Genomic DNA, 8,982 nt, shown 5'->3' with positions numbered 1-8,982 from the left:
ATAAGGTTGTTTGTAGATCTTAGATGAAAGCTAAGCAATGATGATTAATGCGGCGAGTTGGGCGTGTTGATACATATTTTCAGAAAAAGCAGTGATGACATTTCGCAGTTCCGTCATGTGCTTCGCTTTGTGAGTTGTGGGGAAAGTTGAAGAATCACTCCAAAATTCTTCCTCCAAGTTGTTTCTTTTTTTTCAATGCTATGAAGTAGCACTCTTATTACATGTAGTGAAGCCTCCTCAGCGTGCAATGGTTCAGCATACCCTAAGAGCGGGGAAAGACGTGGATGCAGGAGAGAGAGATGCGTAAGTGTTAGAACAGCGTGACATGCCATGCCAAAATAGAACGAAAGGACCAGTAACATGACTGGCCAATGCACACAATGTTTGGCAGGGGGCAGGGTGGAGCAAATGAGAAGCGAAATTGAAGCTATGCTACTGCCCTGTCGTGGTGGTTTTGGTTAGAGCACTCGACTACTTGGTCGGGAGAGTTGAGTTCAAGCTCGGCTGCTGCAGGTGCATTTCTGTGGAATTGAAATGCTAGGCACCTGGGAACTGTGTAATGTCAACGCATGTTAAAAAGCCCCAAAGTGGTTCAAATTAACAGAAGCCCTCCACTACTGCTTCTCTTCTAGCCTTAGGCGTCAAACCTTACAATGAAAAACTGCTACTGGGCTATATTGCAGCAGTGGAGGATTTCTGGTTGTCGTTGCACCTGCTGTAGTGCACACACCCCACTTGAGCTGTGGTGAACCCCTGTTTTATGCAATTAAGCTTCAGGAAGGTCTATTAGGAAATATGCTGGCTTTGCGGATTTGCCTCGACGTGACCCTGTCCGAATTAACCTGTGCCAGCAAGTCCACATCTGAAATAACGGGCGACTGACTTCGAACGCTTACATGGATGTCTGCCAGTACCGTGCTTCTAGTTCGAATTATCCAAATTAACAGGGCTGAATAAATGAGATTTTACTGTATTCAGAAATTTTGAATAAATTTAAATTGGTTCACAAGAAAGGAAAGGCACAGTATCTGTCACACTTGTTCTGTGGACACCTGAACCATAAGGGAAGGGAGGAAGGTGGGATTGAAAGAAAATTGCATTTTTAAGGCGAAAGCCTTTCTAGGATCATGGAACAAAATCTCGTGCGCGAGATCTGTCACATTCCGGGAGATTCCATGTTCTTGTCTAGCATTCCTGCCATCTGCAATCCCACACTTGAACACAGGCCAAGTAAAGCCACGCGGCACTATCGATGGTTAGCGTCGTGTGGCAGATACTGCGCCTTCCCTTGTAAACCAATTATAATTATATGCAGCAATGCAAGGAAAAGCCAATAAGAGGCAAATGATAAGAAAGGAAGGGTAGGCTTTTGCCATTCTTTTCTTAAGAGACCCTCTAATTTTTCCTTTTCTTGCTTGTACGTGTTTTTTTTTTCTGTGTTTAATTAGAGCGTTCTTTTTTGTAACCTTTTATACAGACACTTTATGTGCAGCAAATGTCGACTATCCAGCGGGCTTGCTTCTGCGCAGAGGAGCTTTGCTTATTTTGCATTGCCAGCACTTCAAATCTCTTGAAGCATGTGGGAAATCTCACTGTCATGCCCTCTTAAGATTAGGACTCCCAGGTGTACTAGAGAGCCTCACGACGCACCTCAGAAGCAAACTTCATCGAGTGTAAATTTTTTCAAAGCCTGCAATGCAGTAATTGATGTTTTTGTAGCCTATTTTAGAGGACCTGACTATTTGCTCTCACTTTTAAAGAAAGTGGCTTCATGTGTGCATTGCAAAAATGTGAAGCTTTGCTTTTTGTTTCAATGTGTGATTGAGTTAAAGCCTTTTGATGTCTTCCAGCACTGTTTAATATTGCTTCCGTGTGTCTTCAGCTAAGCCGCATTGCCTCTGCGTTGGTGCATACTAAGTGGCCTCGAACATAACATGAGTAGGATGTTTACATAAGCCTCTACCAAACATGCAAAAAGCTTGCACAGGCCCATCGCTCCTCCAAGACTCGAAGATCTAGTAAAGCCATCCTGTGTTCACACAAATAGTGTGTAACAAGTAGCAAAGAGGGATGCTGGTGCATGCTTGAGAGGTGTTACAATTATGGTGGTGCAGGTTTGTCTGGCACCACCATGCTTGCGGTTTAAGTGTGCACATTTCGCAACGCATGCAGTGCGTTGTGTATCTATTCAGGCTGATTTACAATTCAGGCTTACATGCATTTTCCAGATGCGGTGAAAAACCAGTCGGCTACTACGAAACTTTTCTGACAGTCTGTGCCATATGGACAACTACAAGGCTGGTAAAGCTGGACCAAATCATTTGCAGAGCTCTCAGTTCGCCAGATTGCGTAGCTGGTTCAATTCGCTGCCCCACGTGCCCCAGTGAGTTTTGCCATCGCTGACTGCAGTTTGTTGCCGATTGCGGAAAATGCAGTCGTTACTTCTCGAAAAACATGGGCCATCACTCTCTACCTTGAGTTTGGTATTCGAGCCCAAATAGTCTAGTAGTTTGCAGAGGATGTTTAGTGTGAAAGCACTCATACACTTACCATCACTGACCAAGAATCTTGTTTGACCATCATGGTCTGTCTATGCCGTCGCTTTCACACCATAAGGAAAAAAAAGAAAAGATCCGAGCCCAGGAATTAAGGTTCAGCAGCAGAGTGTCTTAACCACTGAACCACAGAAGACAAGCCGCTGACCCCGCTGCGATGACACCGGTGTCGCCACCTTGTGCTGTTTTGCAACAACCTTCCGCCAAACAACATTCATTTCTACGTTCCTGCACGGCCGGTCTTGAAGGAGAGCGCTTTCCCTCGAGACCGGCCGTGTTTCCTGTGACAGATTCGTTGCAAGCAGCACAAGATGGCGCCGCTAGTGCAGTGACTTGCCTTGCTTCGCCGCCGCATACGATAGGAACATTCGACTTCGGATCGAATCAGGCAAATAATCCGAACAAATTTGTATTAAAAAAAGATACTGCCGACCAAATACCATTTCTGTGCGAAATTTGAGCTGCAAGGATTCAGCGGTTTAGCTGGGAGTAGCATTCTATGGCACGCATGTAATTGTGAAATGCACTGTAAGTACTGCATGTTTCGAAAGGAGTTCACAATACATAAAAGTATTTGCAGGAATGAGCTCTCAGCTGCGGCGTACCAGGTAATTAAGAAAACCTATTAATCAACTTTCTAATCATTGCAGTTGAGTGGTTAGTGCCTAGATTTGAAGCCGTGAACAAGACAATGCCATATCAGTTCAGAAATGCAGAAAAGCTCCTTTTCTAAACCCTGCAGCGTGTAGAAACCCGGTGCATTTTTCCGTACAAACCCAAAATGAGCCCGAGAGCCGTTCAGAAGGTGGTAGATGATGTCCGGTGATAACGTGCGCATTGACTGGCGATCCTCATCTTTGACGATGCGAAGTGTATGACACGTATTGACACAAGAGAGAGAGATACTTTATTTACACGGACGTGGACCTCTGGGCGAGGGCTCAACCAAGGGGAGGGTCTCCTGCGCCGTGGTCGCAGAGAAGGTCTTTCAGTAAGCCTCCTTCGCTAGGCATAGGGCGATCTTTTGTTCATCCGCATTTGAGCTGCGGATGTAGGAATCCCAGGCAATTTGATCAAGGGGATCAGTTTCTTTAGCTCCAGGAGACTCTGGGCATTGCCAGATTAAATAATTTTGACTCAGAGGTACGTTACAGAGATTGCAAGCCTCTGGGTCACCTGTTAACTCATTGTGCAGAGTAGCATGAGGAAAGAAACGATTGGCCTGAATTTTTCGCCAGGCCCTGCATTCTGAGGGTGTTAGGAACTTATCTGGTGGCGGATAGATCCTTCTGCTTCTGGGAGTCTCTGAGAGCTCTTTGTAGGTGATGAGGAGGTCTTTGTCTCCGGGTGGCAGAGTCTATGGCCGCTCGGGTGTATACATCTCGAGCGAGGCGATGGACAGCCTCGTATTCCTGGTAGACCCTCGTAAATGCATGGCACAGCGGCTAGTTCGAATTTGGCGCTGCAGCCACTGCAAACGTCACCGCCTGACGTCGCTTCCTAGATAACTCATATTCTTAATTTCGGTTTCGCATGCAAAAAAAGTCCCCTCGGGCTGCAGTGCTTTCTAAAATGAATTTTTCTTTGTTTCAAAAGCCGGTATGGCATCGCATTTGATCATGACTTCAAACTCCCCATTGGAATTAATCACTCAAATGTGATAATTGAAAAGTTAATTAGTGAGCTTGAGTTAATCAGTTGTTTCCTGCAAATATTTTTCTATTTCAATCTCGCCATTTTTCGGAATTTTTTAGCGCCTTTTATAACAGTATTCTACCAATTGGGGCGTGCGTACGTAGGTATCACTCCGTAGTTAGTACACGATAGTTAAAGTTAGTGGCAAGACAAATAATAGCGAAGTTTAATTAAACATGTAAAATATAGCTAAAATATGGTATATTGTTGGATTGGTACTGACGAGAACGAGTATCATCTGATAGAAATTAGTTATAATTAGTACAGATGATTGTTTAATATAAAATGTATAATGTGTATTGCGTAGCTACTGACGAGAGCAGTACAGCCTAGCAGCTTAATTAATTAGCGATATTAATTAGTGTAGTTCATTGGCATTAAAATATAGATGTATTACACAGTGTAGTGATAGCTGCAGAACAGCTTCCGCTCAAACATCATGCGACCGCGTTGAACCCTACTAATTTTCTCTTTAATTATTTGCAGTAGTATATTTTAAGTTAATGCAGCCTGTTGCGCAAATACGCGCATCCCATAGGATGCTTATTTAGCTGAACCGTTGAAATCTTATAGCTCAAATTTTGCACCGATATAGCATTTGCTGCGGCAGTATTATAGTATACCAAACAGCTTTGGGGTGCTTGCCTTGTTCGATCGGAGCAAGTCGGATATTCCCATCGTCTGCGGCAATAGTGAAGCAAAGCAAGAGGGATAAGTGACTTTATCATAGACATGAGAGGGGATGGGGTGGCTCAGAGATATACTCCTCTGGAGAAGCTAGGCCGGGGTCCAAAGGAACGCAACGTACCTGTTCGTCGTAGCACCCCAGACCATTCTCCAGACGACGGACCTGTTTTGGTCCGCGAACTATAAATAGTGATCAAAGTGTACGTGACACCCCACTTCATATTTATGAGGTCCACGAGATATTTTAATTAAACAAATCCATAGATGTGGTCTTCGTGAGTATTCGAGCTAAATTTATAAGCTAATTGCAACGAGCCTGTAATCTACAAATAATTAAAAAAAAAAAACTGCCCCTATACGACCGCTCGCAACCGATTATGGCGACACATTTCCGTGCGCAAACTTCCCCAATGGCATCAAAGGATCAAATGTGGTTGCTGTGTCCGCCCACTCATTGGTGACGCGGGCGGGACGGGGCGTGGTGAGGCGCCGTTAATTGTAACTTAATTGTCCTCATTTTTTTTTCTTGCGCACCAGCATGCGCGCTGAGTTGATGGGGGAGAGGACGAGCATGATTTTCGAACGTCGATTGCTAATGAAGCTAGCTTAAAAATTTGTGCGCAGAGAGCTCATAGGAATACATTGCTCATGCACGTTTTCTAGTTTTCCTTATTCCACTTTCGGGGGGGGGGGGGGGGGGGGGGTTAGTCGCATTAGCTTTTTTGAGGCGGACGGTCGCATTCCACGTTATGCGTTCCTGCCCTGCCTTACAATCTTTCTTGAGGATAGTATAAAAGAAGCAGGGCGGACACCAGGACCGCCTCTACACTGTATTTAATACCCGGCTGCTCACACGATTCTCAATCTGCCAAAGCAACCTGATTTGCTTTGAAACGGCGCCTAATGACAGCACCGCTTCAAAGCAAATCAGGTTGCGCTGTCTCTCTCGCGCGCGCCTCGTACCTTGCCTCGTACGTATATATATATATATATATATATATATATATATATATATATATATATATATATATATATATATATATATATATATATATATATATATATATATATATATATATATATATATATATATATATATATATATATTCTGAATACGTTTAATACCCTGCTGTTCCCTGGCTGTTAATCTGCCAACATGGCGCTCAGTCTCTCTCACGCGCGCTAGTCACAAACCTCGTCTGAAGCCTCAGGTGCCAATCTTCAATAGATAGGTATCGGTCTAGTATTGTTCTCGAGATCGAGCAGAGTCGCCACCTAGCAGCATAGCGGCGAATCCTATTCAGTGTGGATGCGTTTCCGTGTCGCGCGTGCCAGCCCGCAGTGATTTACATGCGCGCGTGCGGCGTGTACAAGAGTGTTTTTTGTTTGTTTCGCGGTTCCTGTGCGCTTTTGCTTACCTATATGCCTCTTGGAAAGGAAATATGAGCAGGCTATCACCCCAAGCTTCATTAAAAAAAAAACAAAATACTTGTCCATGTCGAGTATGTCATGCTGGAAAGGACATCATCAGTCGCAGTCTTCGGTGCTTGAGATTCTTAGACAAGCGGTGCCTCAAACGAAGCGGTGCTGTCATTAGGCGCCGTTTCAAAGCAAATCAGGTTGCTGCTGTCAATACACCAAACGCTCAAAGATATCGTATATTCCCGTTTCTGTTTGGAATACCGCAGCTACTGAAACATGTGCGACCGCAGGCTGCTGTATAGCAAAATCCAGTTTAAACAATCCGCTCTGTGTATCCACGATAGAGTTGGCTGAGTACATTTCTTGTCTTTTTTTTTTTTTTTCTGTTAAATCTTTGTCGCGGTGTCTCAGTGGTAGGGCGCGCTCGACTGCTGATTTCGAGACGGGGGGTTCGACCGATCCCGGCCATTTCTAAAGGCGCTCTTCGGCTGTGGGATTTGACTGTGACGGTGCACGTGGTCAACGACACTGAAGGCCGCTCCTACATCATCCGACCGTGCAGGAGTAACTCGCGGTGCGACGCGCGCGCCCCTCGCGGCGGGAAGAACAGTTTGGTAGGGAGACGTGCGCCCGGCCGTGCGGCGGAGACGCGGCGGATCTGCTGTGCGTGGGGCGCATTTGCAGTTCGTTCTTTCGATTCGCGGCATTCTATGATTACAAATGAATTGCTAGGTTGCAGTCCTTGCATTGCTGCTGTTGCACACATTTTCACTGGCCTGACATATTTTTCGCGTCACCGAATAAGCTTTACGACGCGAAGAGACGCTAAGTGCGAATCGCTGCCTTCCAACGAGCAGTGAGCTGGCAATCATGCCCGGGTATTGCCGCGTCCAGATTTACCACGAAGCATTTTTTTTTCGAAAGAGGACACACTATACCTTCACCTGCATTAGCATCCTTTCTCAACCTGCATTAAAAAAAATAATAATAATATTTAAAGAAATTGGACAACTCGCATCAGTGCTACTGGGACCGCCATGCGCGCCCAGTGGGCCGCGCTCGTGAATGCAGTTGTTCATTGCATAATATTTATGTATGCTGTCCTGTGGTCTATATTTCCCTGTCTACGATAGCTTGCATAAGCCCCAGTACAATGCAGAGAGTAATCAACAGGAATGGAGCATTTTAATGGCGCATTTACTATGTCTTGCGCATTAGTTTCGCGAGTGTACCTTGCCAGCTTTTTTTTTTTTGCTTGCTTGCTTGCTTTAATTATTTTTTTTCCTCCCTCTCAGCTCGTTCCTTTCTTTTTTTTTCTTTTCCTTCGCTGTCCGCTTCGTCCTCCTCCGTAGATGTGATTCAGGAGATGTCATTCCACACGCTTTATTCATTTAGTTGTGTTAATGACATTTCGATGTCTACTGAGCTGTTGAACCTCGAATGATAAGCTGTTTCTCATGCGATATACTGCTCAATCGAGACTGTAGTAGTAAATAAGTAAAAAAAAAAGAATGTATTTTTTTTACTTATTTGTGGACACTCTGAACAGATCTGGCATTCATTACATGCCATCCTGCTCCAAACAAGTTGTCGAGCGGCTGACTGCCACCTGTTACCTTCCCCTGTCAAAACCTTATTTTGTGGCAGAGGTCTTGAAAGTACCGTTAAAGAGGCATTAAGGATCGTTAAAAAAAACATACGAAAGAAAACTAGCATTCAATTCAGGATGAAGCAGGACGTTCTTTCGACGAAAAAGAAAATTAAGCATGCTACTATTCTGACATGTGACAGAGAGGAAGACATGCACGTGTATTGGAAACTGTAGAGCGTTTGTGCAGTGCTGTAAGGGAGTTTTCATTTTCATAGCTGTGTCGCTGTATCAACGACCGCGTCTAGCTGCCATCCTTTCCTTTATCGTCGAGAAAAGTGGCAACCGCCTCACCAGAAAACAGCTAAAGCTCTTCAAAATCCGTCTGCGTAATATAAGTGCCTGCGGCATTTTCAGGCTTCCGTAATCGCGTTCTAGAGTTTTCAGGCTTGTCGCTTTTTATTTTTTATGGTTTTTTCTCTTCTCCGACTACAGCTTCATTCATTCCTATTCTTCTCCCATACTCGTTCCGTCCTTCTCGGCCGCTCGATTCCCCGCAGCTTTTTTTTTTTTTTTTTTTCTCACCCACCCCCGCTTAGGGCATTTGAGCTGGCCTTTGTGAAGCTGTACCACTGTCACGAAATCGGCGCCCATTTTCATCAAGCCGGTACGGCGCGAGGCCCGCACGGCGTCGCGTGGAAGGCATAGAGAGAAAAGCCCCCTTCCCCGCGCGGGAGAGCGCGTAGCTTTGTACGCGTTGCCGTCACCCTCTTTCCCATTGCCCGGGGAGGACGGTGGTTCATCGGACTGGAATCAGCCAGAAATTTCCAGCATGTTCTATGGGACCTGGCCAATGGCGACGCGCGGCTCGACGGGAGAAAGAGAGAGCGCTATAACGTTTTGGCGCGTGCTAACAAACAGACGCGGCGCGCCCTATTTAAAGAGACCGCGCCGCTTGATGAGTCAGTCAGTCAGTCAGTCAGTCGGTTCGTCAAGTGTTTTGCGACGTGCTCGCCTGTGTTTCGACTGGACTCC

This window comes from Amblyomma maculatum, chromosome 2 (genome assembly GCF_055883805.1).
Source record: "Amblyomma maculatum isolate TAMU_Amacu chromosome 2, ASM5588380v1, whole genome shotgun sequence".
Lineage (NCBI taxonomy): Eukaryota > Metazoa > Arthropoda > Arachnida > Ixodida > Ixodidae > Amblyomma > Amblyomma maculatum.
Note: the sequence above shows the minus strand (reverse complement) of the source record.